Raw genomic sequence first — 21,248 nt, 5'->3', positions numbered from 1 at the left:
AATATTTTAAAAGAAAGGTAATGTGCTTCTTCTTGTTTTTCAAGACAAGGTTTCTCTGTCCTGGAACTCTTTTCCTAGACAGGTTGGCCTTGAACTCAGAGATCTGTCTGCTTCCAAATTACAGGGAGTCAGAAATTTAAAAACAAAAGAAAGAAAAAAAGAAAGAAATATGCCTGCATGATATCTCAGTCTCAAGGCAATAGCCTTACAAACATGAGGTCTTTGATTCCCAGAACCCACACAGAAAATACTGTCACAGCAGCATAAGTTTATAATCCAAGTTATGGCAGTATGAGTGTCAGAGAAAGGGGTGTCTTGCAAGCTCAGAGGGCAGCTAGTTTAGCTTATGTAGCAAAATTCCAGATGAATGTGAAACCCTGTCTCAAAGAAAAAAGTTCGAAGTTCTTGAAGACTGATACCTGAAGGCATTCTTTGATCTCCAGAATTCCCTAGGTATGTGAGCAACCACATAAGTGAGGGGGGGCACATACAGACACATGCAAGAACCAAGACCAAAACAAAAATAAAAGTTCTTGGAGGAGCCAGTTTAAGGTTACCAGAAGGAGACTCCCTGGGAGATTGAGACCAGAGCAAAAACAAAGAGCATCAGAGAAATACATTATATTTCAGGCAAATGACGATCACATGATACATAAAAGTCACATAATAGGGAGACAGTTATTCTATTAAAGAGTGGAAGATAATATTTGTGCAAAAGAGAAGGCAAAGAGAAAGGTGGGTAAGAAGCCTCGAAGACAAGATTTTTCTGTGTGTTACAAGCCAAATAAGCATATTGAATTCTATTTTGAGTGGGCAGGGAATTTCTGGAGACTTTTAACTGTCCCATTGAGGTCTAATTGCATACAATAAACTGCTCATATTTAAAGAGTACAGTTTGATATGATGTGACATGTGAACACAAACTATACAACCCTCACCCAGAGCAGTAAACATTTCTCCCTTCATAATGCCTACTCCACTCCACACCATTCTTTCTCCTCCTCCTGGACAGTTTCTGTTCACAGGTAACCACTCACTCACTTTTAGTATTTTTATTTATGATATCTAGATTTTTTTAATCAATTGGGACCACACAAAATATTCTCTTTTTGTATGTGGCTTTTTCTTCTGGGGAAAAAAATACTTTGTAATTCATCCACATTGTGCATATGTGAGTAGTTGATTCTCTCTCTCTCTCTCTCTCTCTCTCTCTCTCTCTCTCTCTCTCTCTCTCTCTCTCTCTCTCTCTCTCTCTCTCTCTCTCTCTCTCTCTCTGTCACTCTCACTATGAGTGTTAGTCAGTAGCGGTGAAGCTTCTAGTAGGCAATACTCTGTGCTGTTTGGGGAGGTCTAGGACACCTTTGGCTGACAATTCAACAAAATGTAAACCATCCTTGACATTGGAGGTTTTATGTGGTGAGATACAGATCTAGTTGGGGCAAGTATTCGCTTACCTACTATATGGTCACTCCATTTAAGTTCATTTCAGATATGTGTATATTTTAGAACTTCTCTGGTATTAGGTTTCCATTTAGCTTCTCAAAAGGCCTTTGGAGTTAGGTGTCCTTCACCTATTTCCTCCTTTACCTGACCTTTCTACCTCCTCTTCATCTAAAACTTATATTCTATTTTCCTCTTTATCTTTACATAGCATTATAATCTATTTCCTCTTCCTGGGAAGATCCCTTCCTCCTCAGGCTCCTTACATGGTATCTAACTTCTATAGCTATTTGGAACGAAGAACACATCAAAAGTTTAAAAGTTAACATTGACATATAAAAGAAACACCAAAATATTTGTCTTTTGGTGTCAGGGTCATCTCACTCAGGACCCTGTTTCTATCTTGATCTACTTTTCTTTAATTGTCATAACTTCCTTTTTTCTTAATAGCTGAATTATATTCCTTTGTGTAACTGTGCCACACTTGCATGATTTGTCCATCAGTTGATGGATTTCTTGGCTGCTTCTAGTTTCTGACTATTATGAATAGACTGACAATGAATATAGATAATCAGGAATAACTATAGTAATATTTAGAGTCCTTTGGGAGTATGTCCAAGAGTGATATAGCTGGATCTTGTGGTAGACCTCGTTCAGCTTCTTAGGAATATCCACACTGATTTCCATAGTGACTGTACTAGTTTACTTGCTTCACCAGTGAAGAAGTGTTCCCCATTCCATGCATAATCTGTACCTTTGTCATTTGCTTTATTGACCTTGGCCATTCAGACTAGGGTAAGATGAAATTTCAAAGTAGTTTTAATTTCTTTTTCTTGATGAATAAGGGTGTTGGACATTTCTTTAAGTGTTTCTCATATATGAGATTATACTCATAATATGAGATTAATCTCATAATATGAGATTATACTATTATATCATTAACTATTATATCATTTGGGAACTCTATTTAGTTCTATACTCCATTTTAAAAAGTTGTTATTTGTTTTCCCAATGTTCAGTTTTATTTATTTTTATAGATACCTTCTATTTCAGTGATTCTCAACCTTCCTACTGCTGCTACCCTTTAATACAACTTCTCATGATCTCTAACCATAAAATTATTTTCATTGGTACTTCATAACTGTAATTTTGCTACTGTTATGAATCATAATTTAAATATCTGTGTTTTGTGATGGACTTAGGCAGTCTCTGTGAAAGGGTTGGTTAACCCCCAAAGGGGTTGTGATGTTCAGGTTGAGAACCACTGCTGTATCAGCTGTGTAATTGGTAAAGATTTTTTACCCCCATTCTGTAGGCTACTGCTTTGCTCGAATGACGATGTCTTTTTATTATTTAGAAGCTTGTTTAGCTTCATGAGATTCCATTTATTAATTGTTGGTTTTAATGCCTGAACCATCAGTGTCTTGTTAAGAAAGTTTTTCCTGTGCCAATGAGTTTAAGCCTATTCCCTACTCTCTCTTCTGTCATATTCATGGTATCTCATCTTATTTTGAGGTCCTTCATCCATTTAGAGTTGAGTTTTGTGCAGAGTGATATGTATGTTTCTATTTCAATTATTTTACATGCAGTTATCTAGTTTGGTCAGCACCATTTGTCGGAGATGCTTCTTTTTCTCCACTGTGTATATTTGGCTTCTTTGTAAAAAACCGAGTGCCTGTACACATGTGGAGTTATGTCTGGATCTTCAATTAGATTTCATTGATCAGCATATGTGTTTTTATGCTGATACCTGGTGTTTTTATTACGATAGCTCTGTAGTACAATTTAAGGTTGGGGATGTTGATACCTTCAACAGTTCTTATATTGTTCTTGTATATCCTGTTGTATGTGTGTGTATTTCCATATGAAGTTGAAAATTGTCTTTTACATTTCTGTGAAGAATTATGATAGTAATTAATAATTTTGATAGTAATTGCATTGAATTTGTAGATTGATTTTTGGTAGAAAGGCCATTTTCACCATATTAATTAATCCTACAAACTGTTGCTTTTTTGGGATTAATTAATATGGTGAAAATGGCCACCCTACCAAACTGATCCAAGGTTTTCATTAAGGTCCTGAAGAATGAAGAACATAGTTTCTTGTTTTAAGCCAGAATCACACTTGGCCTTGTCTAGTGCCTTGGGGGTACCTGTGACTTTTGCTCACCCTAAGAGGCAATTGTTATTTATCCCAAGGCTACTGTATGCTCAGCCTGTTAGGTAATTCTAAAAATCAGAATCTCCTCTGTGCATTATTGCTTAATTAGCTTCCTGCTGACTTCTCTCCATTGTATGGCTTTCTGCTGACTCTGTTCCATTTCTCACTATGTATTATACATAAAATGCTGTGCTTCATTAAAAAACAAAACAAAACAAAACAAAAAACCAAACAAACCCAAACCAAAACAGACCAACTAAACAAAAACAAAAACAAAACAAAACAAAACAAAACAAAAACTACTTGGCATAAGATAGAGCTTGTACAAGACCCCTGACACCAACTTTTTTATCCTTTATTTTTGATCCTCTGGTCCTTCCTCTCAGGAATCTTTCACTGTTAAATGACCTCCTAAGCCAGGTCAATGAGAATGGGTAATTGTTCCTTCTTCTGGTATCTTCTTCAGTTTCTTTCTTCAGTATCATAAAATTTTTTTTATTTTATGCCATTTACTTGCTTTATTAGAATTATCTCATGAAAAATTTTTGAGGCTACCATGAAAAATACTGTCTTTAAATTCTTTCTTAGTATGTGTGATGCATATTTTTCAATGTCAACTTGACTATACCTAAAATTAACTAAAACTCAAGTGTCTGGGTATACCTGTTATGGATTTTTACCTTAATTAAATAATGTGAAATAGGAAGACCAACTTTTTATCTAATTCTAAGGTAGGAAGCTAGACCTTTACACTGGATCTTTTGAAGTAGGTAGATCAACGTTTAATCTGCCTGCACATTCTGCTGGCAGCCTATATAAAGGACATGGAAGAAGGAAGCTCTCTCTTTGCTTGTTCTTCCCCTCACTAGCAACTCCATTTCTTCACTGGCATTAGAGCCTACCTCTTTGGGATTCTGTCATATGATGAAGACCAGTTCAAACATTTAGCCTCATTGACCGAAAAACTTCTGGATTCTTGGACCTTTCATTGGTAGACAGCCATTTTGGAGTAGTTGAAACACAACCTGTAAGCCCTCTAATAAATCCCCTTTATATATCTATATCATCTATATCTCTATTTTTTATATATATACATATATACATATATACTTTATATGTATGTATATACAGGTATTACATATGTATGCATATATATGTATTATATAGATATATGTATTCATTTATATATTCTGTTTTTCTACAGCAGGTGGGAAGAGTGATCAGGTGTGGGGAGAACTGAGTGAGGAGCTGTAGAGGGCTGGGAGAAAAAACAGAAAATTGTGAGGGAACATATCTGGGACAAACTGGAGACCTGAGATGGTCAGGGCATCCTGGGAGTCTATGGGGGTGACTCTAGCTGAGACTCCTAGCAACTGGGGATATGGAGACTGAAGTGGCCACTTATTGTATACAGGCATGACTTCCTATGGAGGTAGGGGATCACTAACCCGCCCACAAAATGTCCAAACCAAAATTTGTCCTGCCTACAAGATGTGCAGGGATAAAGATGGGGTAGAGATTTTAGAAATGGTTAACCAATGACTGGCCCGACTTGAGACGCATCCCATGGGAGAGAACCAACCCCTGACATGATTAGTGATAGTCAGCTATGCTTGCAGACAGGACATAGCATAAGTGTCTTCTGGGAGGGAAGCAGCTAATGGAAACAGATGCAGAGACCAACATTAGGCAGAGCTCAGATAGTCTTTTGGAAGAGTGAGGGAAAGGATTGCCAGAGCCAGAGGGGTCAAAGAAATCACAAGAAGACCTACAGAGAGTTAACTAATCTGGGCCCATGGGGGTTCACAGAGACTGAACCATCAAAGAGCATTCATGGATTGGACCATACCCTCTACATATTTGTAGCAGATGTATAGCTTGGTTTTCATGTGGATCCCCTAACAATTGGAGAGGGATCTGTCTCTGACTCTGTTGCTTTCCATTGGATTCCCTTTCTCTAAATGAACTGTCTTGTTCTCAGTGAGAGAGAATGTGCTTAGTCCTGCTGGGACTTCATGTACCAGGGCAAGTCAGCACCCATGGGGGATTTTCCCTTCTCTAATGAGAAGAGGAGGGATTCATGGGGAGCTATGAGGGTGGGATTTGGAGGAGAGGAAGGAGAGGGGCTGGGATCCAGGTGTAAAGTGAATAATTAAGTAAATTAATGAGAAAAGGCTACTGAGTTCTGTGTATTAATATTGTATTTACTTACAGTTGTTGAAGGTTGCTGATGGGTCTTTTCTGTATAAACCTATATTGTCTACAAATGAAGTGACTTTGACCTTTTTTTCTATTTGAATTCCCTTGATCTCCTTCAGTTTTCTTATTGATCCAGCTGAGACTTCAAGTATTATATTGAATAGGTGTGGAGAAGATGAACGTTCTTGTCTTCTTCCTGATTTTAATAAAAATGCTTTGAGTTTCTTTTTATTTATGATGATATTGGCTGTAGGACTGCTATAAATTGCCTTTATTAGTTGGGTTATATCCCTTGTTTCCCTATTCTCTCTAGGATTTTTTTCATAAAAGGATGTTGGATTTTGATAAAGCCTTTTCTGCAACTAATGAGATAATCATGTGTATCTTTCAGTCTATGTGGTAGATTATGTTTATTGATTTATGTATTTTGAACCATCTTTTTTGGTGTACTTTGGATTTGGTTTGGAAGCATTTCCTTGAGAACTTTTGCATCTATATTCACAAGGTATATTGATCTATGATTTTATTTTGTTGTTTTTTTTTCATATAATTTTTGGTACCTGTGTAATAGTGGTTTTCTAAGAAGAATTAGAAAATGCTCCTGAAGTTTCTGTTTTGGTGAAGTATAATTTGAAGAGCATTGGCACTAGTTCTTTTTTGAAGTGCTAGTAGAATTTTGAGCTGAAGTAATCTGGCCCTAGGTTTTTTTGCTATTTGTTTGGTTTTTGTTAGGTAGGTTTTTAGTTGCTGATTCTATTTCACTATAGGTTATGGGTCTGTTTAAATTGTTTAGTCCATCTATATTTAACTTAGGTAGGTAGGATATTAAGAAATTTCTTTTAGGTTTCCTAGTTTAGTGGAATACAGATACTTAAAACACATCTGTAAGATTTGTTGAATTAATTTAACATCTGTCTTAATGTATTTCCTGTATCACTAATTTAATTAATGTGTATCTTTTCCTTCTATATTTTGGTTAATGTAGCTAAAGTTTTGTCAGTTTTGTTATTTATTCCAAGAATAACTATTTCACTAATTTTGTATTTCTTTTTCTTTCTGTTTTATTGGTTTCTTCCTTTTTTTATACTTCTATGTTTCCCAAATACTTTTTGGAGCATTATTAATTTTTGTTCTTCAAGTATGTTCTTAAGTTATTAATATGAGATTTCTCTACCTTTTCAATGTATACTCAAGTGCTACTAATTGTCTATTAGAACTCCTTCCATTGTATTGCATACATTTGGGTATGTTGTTTTTTCATTTTCATTCAACTCTAAGCTTTTTTATCTGAATTTCTGCCTGGTCTATTGAGTTTTTGACTATCCATGACTTTTACCTTTTCACTAATTTTGTTGTGTGTTTTTGATACCCAGTACATGATAGTCAGATAGGATGCAGGGCATTACTTTAATGTTATTAAATCTGTTGAGACTTCCTTTGTGTCCTAATGTATGATCAGTTTTGGAGAATGTTCCATCAGCTGCTGAGTGTTTGCTGGTGAATAAACTTATATTATTTGTTGACTGAATATTAATGCTGATAGGGAGAATAGTGAATTGACAGATATTGAGGAACAAACAGAACAAAGAAACTTTTAGCCTGGTATGTATCTCAGTAGAGTGGAAAGATGCTTACCTACCACCTACTAGCCCTACTAGGGTAAATCTATAGCATCTCAAAACAAACAAATGTATTCACGTGTATGGACACATGCAGATAGGCAAGCAAGCAAACATATAAAGAAATAAACCTTCAAGTCTTGTATTTGGAATAAGAATGATGTAAAAGAGAGAGAGAGAGAGAGAGAGAGAGAGAGAGAGAGAGAGAGAGAGAGAGAGAGAGAGAGAGAGAGAGAAGTGACTTCTGGGTTTCTGGTTGAATTGACTTTGAGTGTTTGGTAGCTCAGTTTTTTTTTTTTTTCTTCAGGGAGGGGAACTAATGACTCTGAAGAAATGACTAGTCATTTAATTAGAACATATGTGTAAAAACAGCAGCAATGTATCTTAGTTCTGATATAACCAAAATTTGGGCACATTCACACACTTTTAAGTTAAACTTTTGTGAACTTTAGTGACATCTATGCTTGGAAAGATAAATGAATAATAGAATACCTTTTCCAAATAATTATATTCTGAATCAGTTAAAAATAGCGATGTAATGATTGAAAATAATTTTTAGTCTCTGTAGTGTAAAGTTCTCACTGAAATGACCTTTACAAGTAAATTTTAGTCATTTCTTTAAGCTGTGCAGTTTGTGACAGGTAATTGCAAATTGTTCTCTCTGGAAGGAGTGAGATAGGATCTTGTGGGCTTATTATTTTATTTTTACTTTTTTTCTTTGTGAAATTGTTTAAATTGAATATATATGTGTATATATTTACATTTCAAATGTAAATTAATTTTTTAAAAATTGAATATATATATTTACATTTCAAATGTTAGTTCTTTTCCTGTTTTCCCAGCCATAGGCCCCTATCCCATCCACTTCCCCTTCTTCTATGAGGGCGTTCCCCCTGCCCAACCATCCCTTCTCCCCCACAACATTCCCTTGCATTGGGGGGGGGTCCAGCCTTGGAAGAATCAAGGGCTTCTCCTCCCATTGGTATCCAACAAGGCCATGCTCTGCTACATATGTAGCTAGAGCCATGGGTCTGCCCATGTGTAGTCTTTGGGTAGTAGTTTAGTCCCTGGGAGCTCTGGTGGCTTGGTATTGTTCTTCTTATGGGGTTGCAAGTGCCTTCAGCTCCTTTAATCCTTTCTCTAATTCCTCCAGTAGGGACTCTGTTCTCAGTTCAGTGGTTTGCTGCTAGCATTCACCTCTGTATTTGACATGCTCTGGCTGAGCCTGTCAGGAAACAGCTCTATTGGGCTCTTGTCAGCTTATACTTCTTGGCTTCATCAATATTGTCTAGTTTTGGTGGCTGTATGTATATGGGCTGGATCGTCAGGTGGGGCAGGCTCTGAATGGCCATTCCTTCAGTCTCTGCTCCAAACTTTGTCTCCATATCCAATCCTATGAATATTTTTGTTCCCCCTTTTAAGGAAGACTGAGGTATCCATGCTTTGGTTGTCCTTTTTGAGCTTTATGTGGTCTGTGGATTTTATCTTGGATAATTCGAGGTTTTGGACTAATATCCACTTATCAGTGAATGCATACCTTGTGTGTTTTTTTGTGGTTCTGTTACCTCACTCAGGATGATATTTTCTAGTTCCATCCATTTGCCTATGAATTTCATGAAGTCATTGTTTTTGATAAACAGTGGTACTCCATTGTGTAGATGTACCATATTTTCTGTATCCATTCCTCTGTTGAAGGGCATCTGGATTCTTTCCAGTGTCTCGCAATTACAAATAAGGCTGCTATGAACATAGTGGAGCATGGTTCTGTATTGAATGTTGGAACATCTTTTGGATATATGCCCAGGAAAATAATATAGCTGGGTCCTCAGGTAGTAGTACTATGTCCAATTTTCTGAGGACTCTCCGCACTGATTTCTAGAGTGGTTGTACAAGTTTGCAATCCCATCAAAAATGGAGGAGTGTTCCTCTTTTTCCACATCCTCACTAGTATCTGCTATCACCTGAGTTTTTGATCTTAGTCATTCTGACTGATGTGAGGCGGAATCTCAGGGCTGTTTTGATTTGCATTTCCCTGGTGACTAATGATGTTGAACACTTCTTTAGGTACTTCTCAGCCCTTCAATATTCCTCAGCTGAGAATTCTTTGTTTAGCTCTGTACCACATTTTTAATAGGGTTGTTTGGCTCTCTGGAGTCTAACTTCTTGATTTCGTTGTAAATTTTGGATATTAGCCCTCTATCATATGTAGAAATGATAAAGACCTTTTCCCAATCTGCTGGTTACCATTTTGTCCTAATGACAGTGTCCTTTGCCTTACAGAAGCTTTGAAGTTTTATGAGGTCCCACTAGTTTATTCTTGATCTTAGAGCATAAGCCATTGGTGTTTTGTTCAGGAAATTTTCTCCAGTGCCCAATGTGTTCAAGGATCTCCTGCACTTTTTCCTTCTATTAGTTTGAGTGTATCTGGTGTAATGTGAAGGTTCTTGATCCACTTGGACTTAAGCTTTGTACAGGGTGATAATAATGGATCGATTTGCATTCTTCTACATGCTGACCTCCAGTTGAACCAGCATCATTTGTTGAAAATGCTATTTCCAAGTGGATGGTTTTAGTTCCCTTGTCAAAGACCAAGTGACCATAGGTGTGTGGGTTCTGGGTCTTCAGTTCTATCCCACTGATCTACCTGCTTGTCTCCTTATCAGTACCATACAGTTTTTATCACTATTGCTCTATAATACTGCTTGACGTCAGAGATGGTGATTCATCCGGAAGTTCTTTTATGATTGAGCTATCCTGGGTGTTTTGTTATTCGAAATGAATTTGCAAATTGCTTTTTTTAAGTCTATGAAGAATTGAATTGGAATTTGGATAGGGATTGCATTGAATCTGTAGATTGCTTTTGTTAAAATAGTCAGTTTTAATATATTAATCCTGCCAATCCATAAGCATTGGAGGTCTTTTCTTTTCATCTTCTGAGACCTTCAGTTTCTTTCTTCAGAGACTTGAAGTTCTTGTCATACAGATCTTTCACTTGCTTAGTTAGAGTCACAGGGAGGTATTTTATTTTATTTGTGACTATTGTGGAGGGTGTCATTTCCCTAGTTTCTTTCTCAGACTGTTTATTCTTTGAGTAGAGGAAGGCTACTGATTTGTTTGAGTTAATTTTATATCCAGTCTCTTTGCTGAAGTTGTTTATCAGGCTAGTAGTTCTCTGGTGGAACTTTTCGGGTCACTTAAGTATACTATCATATAATCTGGAAATAGTGATATTTTGACTTTTTCCTTTCCAATTTGTATTTTTTTGACCTCTTTTTGTTGTCTTATTGCTCTGGGTAAGATTTCCAGTACTATAATGAATAAGTAGGGAGAGAGTGGGCAGCCTTCTTTAGTCCCTGATTTTAGTGGGATTGATTCAAGTTTCTCTCCATTTTGTTTGATATTGGCTACTGGTTTCCTGTATATTGCTTTTACTATGTTTAGGAATGGGCCTTGTATTCCAGATCTTTCCAGACTTTTAACATGAAGGGGTGTTGAATTTTGTCAAATGCTTTCTCAGCATCTAATGAAAAGATTATGTGAGTTTTTTTCTTTGAGTTTGTGTACACAGTGGGTTACGTTGATGGATTTCCATATATTGAATCGTCCCTGCATCCCTGAGATTAAGCCTATTTGATCATGATGAATGATCATTTTGATGTGTTCTTGGATACAGTTTGCCAGAATTTTATTGAGTATTTTTGCATTGGTATTCATATGTTTATGGGCATCTCTTTCTTTAGGTTAGGGAAGGTTTCTTCTGTAGTTTTGTTGAAGATATTTACTAGCCCTTTAAGTTGGGAGTCCTCTATCTTCTATACATATTATCCTTATGTTTGATTTACTCATTGTGTTCTGGATTTCCTGCATGTTTTGGGTTAGGAGCTTTTCGTGTTTTGTATTATCTTTGATGGTTGTGTCAATGTTTTCTAAGGTATCATCTGCCTCTGAGAGTCTCTTCTATTTCTTGCATTCTGTTGGTGATACTGAAAAGAAAATTATACAGATTTAAGGTTTAAAAATATAAAATATAAAGAATAAGCTCCAAAAGACACAGACTCCGGGCTAAGCCCTGCCGCTGGGAATAACAGGCCATAAAGATAAAAAAAAAAAAAAAAAGGAATACAGGAACCAGCCCAGGGTATCGGAACTGATTCATGGGCCATCTGACAAGAAGACATCCCCCCAGTTTACTCAGGGCCATACTTTAACCAGATGTCCTCCAGACCCTGATAAGCCCCTGACTTCTAGCAGGTACTCTTCTGCTTTGTTCTCACTGCTATGTTTGAATGAGCCAATTGTGTGTAACCGCGCCAAAACCCCCTAGCTTTCCCTATATAAACCCCTGATTTTTGAGTTTTCAGTGCTTAGAGAGTGGACGTGGAATCTCCCTCTGGTCAGTGCTTAGAGAGTGGACGTGTGCAGCTGCCTCTGTGGTCCGTAAGGATCCTCTGGCTGCGGAAAGGGGGACACCCCGGGCCCTCAGGCTGCAGCCCCTGGAAGACGTTCCATGGGCGGAGAGCAGTCTGGAGAGCCTGGCTGTGGGCAGTCAGACAGACCTGACTGTGGTTTTCTGGAACAAAGGAGACGGAGTGCTCCTTTTACCTAGGCAGGAGTGGATGAGGAATCCCACTCCATTAGAGGTCACGTTCGACTGCCTATTTAAGTCTAGGTGTGGTCAAGTGTGCTTGGATGTGTTAGTGTCTGTTGTCTGTATTCTGTTTCGTGGTATCCCAGAAGCAGCTTAGGTTAAGCTGCAGTTTGGGCCAGGTACTGAAGATACCAGGCATCTGTGGAAATTAGTTATAGGATTCTTTGTCTTGGTCTTGTTTGTCTGGTTTGTTTTCTGTGGTATTGTCAAGTGTCTTTTTGGCTTTTGTTTCATTTTTGAATTTGGACTGACGACTGTGTTTGAATCTTGGAGTGACGACTGTGTTTGAAATCATGAAACTGTTTGCTTTGTTCGTCAAAGAGTTTTACTTGGTCCTCTTGGTGCTTAAGTTAAAAATTAAAAATAATTTGCTTGAGAAAAATTGTTTTCTACTGGGGAGTTTTATCTTTCTCTCTTGAGCCTCCTTCCCAAGGAGAGATGCCCCTCCCTTTACTCCCCTTGACCAGTCTAGCTGTTGTTAACAGTTGTGTATAAAGAACTCCAGGTTAGTGAGTGACCCTGTCTGAAACAGACATTAACAAGAACCTTGAGGAAAAAACCGCTTGTAAATAAAAAAAGTTCCCCAGATTAGGCCTTTGGCTATAAAACAAGTATAGTGAATAAGAAACTTAATTTTATAGACCCCACTCTAGTGGCGGTGTGTTGGTTGATAGCCAAGGTTAATTTTTGAAGCATAGTGTTTTATCTGTGCTTGTGCTTGCAGCCCACACAGTGGGGGGGGGGGGGAGCGAAACTAGATGCACAGCTGCTACAGCGAGCATGGGGACTTCTCAGTCTCACCCAATTTTTCTGGCTCTTCAAGAGCTGTTTAAAAGAAAAAGGCTTAAGATAAAAAGAAACACCATAGAGAGATTTCTTAGTAAATTGATACACCTTGGTTCGCTATCTCTGGAAATCTCACGGTGGACAGCTGTGATACGCTGGGAAAGATTTAAATTTTGCTTGGGAGCAAGAAACCTTAAAGGGACAGGCTACATTAGAAATGCTACAGGAGGAACGATCTGAAAAGGCTGAGAGTGAGGTGGGGGAAGACTCTAAAGAAAACAAGAACAAGAAAGGAATTTTGCCTTTAGTGGCCTGACCTTCAACATTTGCTCACAGAAGGAGAGTGCTCATTAAGAAAACTTCTTTAAGGAAGCCTGCCTTATCTGCTGGCCTTATTCCAAGAGAGGAGTCAGTCTCCAGCATTAAATTACTTTTCTCATTGGTCATCATTAACATGGAGAGTGCCTTTGATCCTATCCCCACAGCAGCCAGTTCCTGCCCCTGTGGTCGAAATGCCCCAGGTTGGGGGACAAAAAAAGCCCCTAAAATAGTTTCAAAAAGAATCTACAACAAACTGTGAAGAACTTTGTCTTGCCAGTCAAAATTCAGAATTCAGGCTTTGACTGTGGCCAAGGTCAGGATTAATGTTTTCTTTTCCATGGGCCTTTAGCCCAGTGAGACAGCTTGGTGAAGGACTACTACTGCAGTCCTGGTATTCAGAGACACAGAGAGAGCTATAGTTTTATTAAAGGTTGGTACTACAGTTTTAACAATCTCTTTATTAGATGTAAGAGGCAGGAAGCCCAGTTCAACTTTGACTCCTGCCTCAAAAATGACAACAAAAAAAGTCCTGATAGCCCCAGGTGAACCGGTTACAATTCTTTTGTCAGCTGTTTAGTATCTAGCACCAAGGTTCTAACCATCTCTCCATCCTTTTGTTATTAGTTCTTACTAGAAGCCTAGTGTCCTTCAGAGGCTGGATTTATTGAGAGACAGAGCCACTGAGCTGGCACTGAAGGGAAGTACTCCTTAAGTAAAATCTAAGTCCAGAGAGACAGTCGGTAACAAATCTGCTGCCCCTCTGCTCCCCTTTCTGTTTCATAGACAAAGCTTGTGCTTATTTTTACAATGGCCTTTTTGTCCAAAAAAAGGCCTCCTGGTTTAGCTGTGTGACTAAATGCTATTTATCCTCTTCAGTGGACCTCTATTCTCTAATTCCCTTCTTGTTTTCTCACCATCCCATTTGAGATGCTTGTTAGTAACTGTTACAGGTCTTCTTTACCACCGAGGAAATACAGAATCCTACTAGAGGCCAGAAAGAATGTAGCAGACACGGATGGAAGACCCTCACTCCTGACTGTTGACTTCAATACGCCTGAAGGTAGGGAGTGCCAGGTCTGCCACCAGGCTCCAAGGGTGGGTCTCTGAGGGGCTAAAAAAATGCCCCACCAATCTGGCTAAGATAAGAAAAAGATACAAAGAGAAAATTTACAAAAATTTAAAGGGTTAAGCTAAGTTGCTGAGAGTTAGTATAAGTTACAGAGAAAGTAAGGTTAAACAGAGAGACTAAAAAAGAAAAAAAAAACCAAGAAGCTAAAAAAGAAAAGAGACAAAAAGAAGAGGAAGCTAGAGAGCTAAAGAGAGATAAAGACAAGAGAGGAACATATACTGGCCACAATAGTTAGAGAACCTAAGAAGACAGTACCTGGCAACAAAAGAGAATTCCTGGCTAAAATCAGTGTGCCTAATACAAAGAAAAAAGACACTGGGTCAGGGACTGCCCCAGAAAGAACAAGAGGGGCCACTGAAGAGCCTCTCGGTCCTAGAGTGCTGGCTATATACAAAGATAAAAGAGAAGCCCGCCCAGTTGTTTTGTGGATACAGGGACCCAAAACTCTGTGCTCCTATGCCCCAGTGGACCAGTATCCAAAGACCTTGGGTACAAGGGTCTACTGGCAACAAACAATACTTATGGACTACCCGAAGAACAGTGGACCTTGGCGTGGGCCAGGTAACCCACTAGTTCATGGTCATCCCTGACTGCCCCATCCCTTGCTCATGAGAAATTTGCTCTCCAAAATGGCTTGCGTGGGCTGAAATGGCTGGGTGAGGTCATGTGTATACATATCTACAGACTGTGTATGTGGAGCTTAAGACCTGTCTCAGTACACCAGTACCTGATGCTAGGAGATGTGTGGCTTAGTGCTGTTCTGCCTAGAACACATCACTCCTGCCAACGGGGCACTAAAAATTATCACCCAATCCAGGACTTAAACTGTGATAGAGTGGCTGATGTTTTGCCTTTGAATAGAACATCCCAAAAGATGGGACCACTGGTTAGCTGACATGGACTAGATTCTCCACCAGTTGGGGACAATCTGGTCACCTTGCTGCACAATCCTGACCTGGAGCCTCCACAACATGAGTGTCAAGCACTGGCAGAAGCCCATGGGTAGAAGAAAGACTTCTGCGACTGGCTGATTGACCCCTGCTGAAAGCCAAAGACCTTGTCTACAGACGGGAACAGTTCTCTTCATAAAGGTCAGAGATAAGTGGGTGCTGCTGTGGTGGACAAAACAATGTCATCTGGGATGGCTAAACCACAACCCCCCAGCACATCAGTGCCACAGATATCTTTACCATCTCTTGGATGCCCTGATGAAGCCAACAACTGTGAGTACTATTCATTGCCCAGGAAAACAGGAGGGAAGAGATTCAGTGACATGGGACAGTAACAAAGCAGATAAAGTGGCTCGGGAAATGGCTATACAGGAGCCTATCCTGGTTACAGGCCTACAAGAGACAGCCACTGAGAACTGGGATTAGACTAAGAGATGGCCCCACTTAGAATGTACAACAGAAGAAAAGGCCCAAATTGCTTAAAAGATAAAGGACAATAACACACTTGAGGAAAAACCATATTCCTCAGAGAACAAACAAAAGACTCAGTTTGCCAAATAAAGAAATGGACTCATTTAAGAGATAAAAAGTTTGTCCAAATAGTTAAGGTGTAGGTAATAGACTTTAAGATTCTAGCCAGAGAGGAAATAAAAAATATAAGATATGTCAGTAAATAAATGCTTAACAAACAAACAAGACAAAGAGACCTAGAGAGTTTAATAAAAAGTCGAAGTGAACTTCACTGAGATAAAACCAAGAAAATATGGTTACAAGTATCTCCTAGTACATATAGATACCTTTCCAGGAATAGATAAAAGCTTTCCTCACCAAGTCATCAAGCCTCCATAGTCATCAAGAAGATACTGGAAGAAATTCCCCTGGTCTGGAATGCCCAAGGTAATCTGGTCAGACAACAGTCCTACTTTCGTTGCCAAGGTAAGCCAGGGTGTGGCCAAGTATTTAGAGGTCGATTAAAAATTACATTATATTTACAGACCTCAAAGTTCAGGACAGGTAAAATAAATAAATAAAACTCTAAAAGAGACCCTGATCAAATTGACCATGGAGACTGGCACAGACTGGGTGGTACTCCTTCCTTCTTGCTCTCTTCAGAGCAAGAAATACCCCTTCCAGATTCAGCCTTATCCCCTTTGAGATCTTATATGGAGCCTCAGCTCCTCTGACTATACTAGATGATGTTACTAAACCAACATGTCATAGTAATAATGATTTATATGCCAGGCTAAAAGACCTACAGGTGATAAAAAAAAATCTGCTCTCAGCTGGCAACAGCCTATGCCCCAGGGACCCCCCGAGACATCTCATCCATTCCAGGTCGGAGACTATAGCTACATACAACGACACGGAGCCCATCGCCTCGCTGGAAAGGACCGTACCTGGTGCTGCTGACCACCCTAACAGCCATCAAGTCTCAGCCCTCACCAGCCGCATACTAGTTGTTGGGGCTGAGAGCTGGGACCTAGAGGGACACTCAGATCTTCAAAAAGCTCCCTAGACTTACACATCAGATAAGTGGATACATCAGAGACGAGACTGAGAGGTTGCTATAATGCTCACTTGAAGAGTGTACTTTAAAAACAAGAATTTCATGTTTGCCCTGGGTTCCATCAGGAGAAGTATAGAGATAGGCTTAATTTCTATTACAAATGATGTAACATTGCATGTGTTAATACTCCTAACACTTCTTGGGACTGTGTCTCAGGGATCACAACCTGTATACGTTTAGAAGTTCTAAAAGACAGTCATGACCTTGATATATAGATACAGATAATGTCCAGATTAGAATCCTGGTGCTAAGGACTTAATAAGATCTTAAGGCTGAGTCTAGGTGCTACAAGGACATCTATCAGGACTCTGTTTGGGAACCCCTCCAGCCTTCCATAAGCATTTATATAACCAAACAGTAATTAGTTCTAGGACAGCTGCCACTCATTATCTGGTACTAGGACCCAATCGGTGGTGATTATACAATACTGGACTCACCCCTTGTGTGTCCACAAGTGTGTTCAGGCCAACAATAGATTTCTGTGTGTTAATACAATTAATCCCCAGGATTTACTATCATTCTGCTGATGATTTTAAAAGATAAAAGACTATCTACTGCCCTCAAAAAGGGTGTTACTTTTACCCTACTCTCTGCTCTAGCTAGAGTGTTACTGATAATTTACTTGGTCTTAGTTTTTGGCCCACACGTGACAAATAGACTAATTGATTTTGTTAAACATCCAGTGAGTACTGTTCAATTGATGGTTCTGAGACAACAGTACCAGTCAGTTAAAACAACTGGTGAGACCAAATACGAGACTAGATATCAAAATTCTAAGATTAGAATTATTTAGTAGAAGAAGAGGGGAATGAAAAGAAAATTATACAGATTTAAGGTTTAAAAATATAAAATATAAAGAATAAGCTCCAAAAGCCACAGACTCCGGGCTAAGCCCTGCCGCTGGGAATAACAGGCCATAAAGATAAAAAAAAAAGGAATACAGGAACCAGCCCAGGGTATCGGAACTGATTCATGGGCCATCTGACAAGAAGACATCCCCCCAGTTTACTCAGGGCCATACTTTAACCAGATGTCCTCCAGACCCTGATAAGCCCCTGACTTCTAGCAGGTACTCTTCTGCTTTGTTCTCACTGCTATGTTTGAATGAGCCAATTGTGTGTAACCGCGCCAAAACCCCCTAGCTTTCTTTATATAAACCCCTGACTTTTGAGTTTCAGGGTCGACACCTCTGTCTCCTGCGTGGGATATGTGTCGGCCCGGCGATCTTTGTAATAGGTCTCCGTAATAAACCTCGCCTTTGCTTATTACATCCAAAATGGTCTCTCTGTGTCTAGGGTCCACGATTTCCCAAGACTTGAGTAAGGGTCTCTCTGCGTGGGATCTTTCAGACCCAGGCACTCAGATCAAAGAAACTCTCAGTAAGTGACCTTTGTGGCCACCCTAGTGTTGACAACAAAATAGGATGAGAGGAAAGATCATGAACTTAGAAGGACCATTGCAGAAGCTAATCTGCACCAGATCTGAAGGGGGCAAGTTCTCTTTGATCATATACAATAGCCTAAACACAGTTCCTTGACACCTGTTTTCTAGCATTCCCAGGATTCATCATTTCTGGGCAACACATCTGTCTTGGAAAGTGGAAAGCAGCCATCTCTGTCACTAAGACTATATGAGGAAAGCACATGCAGTACATAGAAAAACTGAAGGTCATACGAAAGTTTGCTAATGAAATTATTATAAAATCTTATAAGTTTAAATTGGTTCAGAACAGCCTGTAAATGCTCATTTTGGTAACTGTTTATAGATCTTTGTGCAGATATGTTTATGTTTGAGTTTCAGGTAGCTGGAAAGCGACAGATTCTTTAACCTGATCCTAGAAGTTAAGGTGAGAGATAATTTTGGTTCACAATGAAGCATTCATTAACTTAGCCAGATCTTGGCTAAAATGCATTCCTCCCTCAGTTATACGTACACCCCCACCTACTTCCTATTTCTATGGGAGCAGCATTGAGAAGCTAGTGATCTAGCTTCCATGGGAGAGTTTGTCTTGATGGGTCATGACTGCTTATAGGTGTGGAGATCCTCTCTGGTAGGTGACCTTCATACTGCCATTGCTGAATGTAGCACAGTACCTGGACAGAACAGGATCTGGTGACATAGAGCAACCCAATCCCATTAGATTGTAGCAGTTCAGCATTTTTGTGCTAAGTGAGCCCAATCTACTCATCCTTTTTAGGAGGTGAGGTTTCACCTCTATACTTCTTCTCTTGAAGTGCAGTTGTACTGAGACACTTTTTCTTTAAGCCTATCTCATTCTGTTGATCCCTGATATGATTAGAGGTATCTGTGCTCACACAGCCATGGTGGTAGGTTTCACATGCATGTAGCCAGACAGCTCTGTTTTGTAGCTTTGGACCTTCACTGCAGTGTAACTGCTGATTGCTTTGGTGTGATAGAGAGTATTTTGGATATCTGAGGCATAGCACTCACACACAGGTACAGCCTATGGCTTCAGTTTCTGGGTGAAGAGATTTTTACTTGAGGATCAGGGTTGGCCTCCCATCTGTCCTTTCTATAATCTTCCTCAGTGAAGCACTGAGCAACCACATTGGTAGGTAGCTGCCCACATTGACTGGGTGGAGCTTTTACACTGAATATCAGAAACCAGGGATTCCTTCAACCTCTTCTGTATCCACACTATCCTAAGTATTGTCCTAAATTTTCTCTTAGGTAGGGGTGTCCAAAGGAATGTGCCAGTGGGTATGAGTAGGCTCCTTAGATAAGCATCTAGAATCCCAGCTTCAGCATGACTTAATCCTGGATAACACAACATTCACCCAATGGATTCCTAGTTGTCTCAAATGGTTTTGCACTATGGTAGAGAGAAAAAGAACTGTCATTTACCAATCTACAACCAGAACCTGCCTTTGCATGGGATAGGGTGTAAAGATCCAAGACAAGAGGTTCAGAAGCCTTGTTTGTCTCCCAGCATATGGACTCTTGCAGTCACTAGAATGCTGAACTATTTTTATTGAATGAGTACTCTTGTTTAAATGGTCAGTGATTGCCCATGAAGTCTACCCAAATATATTTCATTCTTCCTTCTTGTGTGTCTACTTTGCCTCTTTCATGTTTTTTGAGGATTTTGCAAACAGAATAATGAACAAAGCAATGAACTGCCAAAGAGCGTTTAGGCAGTGATGCGAAACACTAGACAGCCTGTTAACCCTTTGACATTTTATGTACGGTTAGATTTTTCAAAACTTACTTTTTACACACTTTAACCTCTCTTCTAGCATACCATCCACCAGAGGTAATGGAAAGGAAAGTTTTATAGCGTAAAGGAGGATGTGGGCCTGTTTAGAAATGGTTCTTTGGGGCAATTCCAATCTTTGTTGTCAGGATATCAGCAGTTCACTTCATACAAATCAGTAGCAGTAGTAACCTGATCCACTCGTAAAATCATTCACAAACCAGCAGCAGCAGTTTGATGCAAGTCTGTGGAAGCAGCAGGAAGCCACCAGAATACTGCAAGAAGTTCTTTGATGCATTTCTCTCTACAAAGTCACAACAAATGATGATCAGCAAAGAAGGAAAGGTGAACCAATGCCACACAGTTGGCAGCAAAGAGTGGCATCAGCAAAGAGCAGTGTCAGCAAAGCCCAATGAAGACCAGCAAAAAAGGGCAAAGTGACACAGAGATCTGAAGTCCCAGATTGGGGGGGGGAGGGGATACCCAGGATGGCACCCATCTGCTCAGAGGAGAGGAAGTGGGTGATATTGGGGGAAAGATTATGAGGGGGTGACTGGGATAAGGATAGTGAGCAGGATGTAAAGTGAATAAGTAAAAAAAAAATTAAATTAGAAAAAATAGTGGCAGGGTGAACCAATGCCTTAGGAACATTTGCTGTCTGTTGGGTTATACTTATACCCTTTCCAAATATCTTGTGTTCTCTCAAGTGTCTGTTCCAGGAAAAAAAAACTCATGCCTTTGTTCCTGGCAGCTTCCAGAAAAGCACCATCTATCTATTCTCAGCAAAACATCTTCCCCCTTGCCTGCTTCAGCAAAACATCCTTTCATAAGACAGTCTCAAACACACACACACACACACACACACACACACACACACACACACACACACACACACACACACACTCACAACATGACTGAGTGTCCAAAGAAACTAAAAGTTTCCCTCAACTTTATGAATAAGATATAGTACACAGGAACATTCGGGGGTGTGCATAGGAATATTGCCACAGGTTTTCAGTTCCCCAACTCTTACAATGGAATGAGACAGTGCTAGGGAGGTAGAGGCCAAAGCAGCAGATGTGGCCAGAGAAATGGCCCCAGTCAGAGATCCCAGCTTGGGAGAGCCTGCTTATGGAATGGTTGGCACACAAAAAGGTGGCCAATCATGCTTGTTAATTCCCTCCTTCAGTCTTATTCAGCAACAAATGAAACTGG

This window comes from Rattus norvegicus, chromosome 5, assembly GCF_036323735.1.
Source record: "Rattus norvegicus strain BN/NHsdMcwi chromosome 5, GRCr8, whole genome shotgun sequence".
Taxonomy (NCBI): Eukaryota; Metazoa; Chordata; class Mammalia; order Rodentia; family Muridae; genus Rattus; species Rattus norvegicus.
This window is presented reverse-complemented; position numbering follows the sequence as displayed.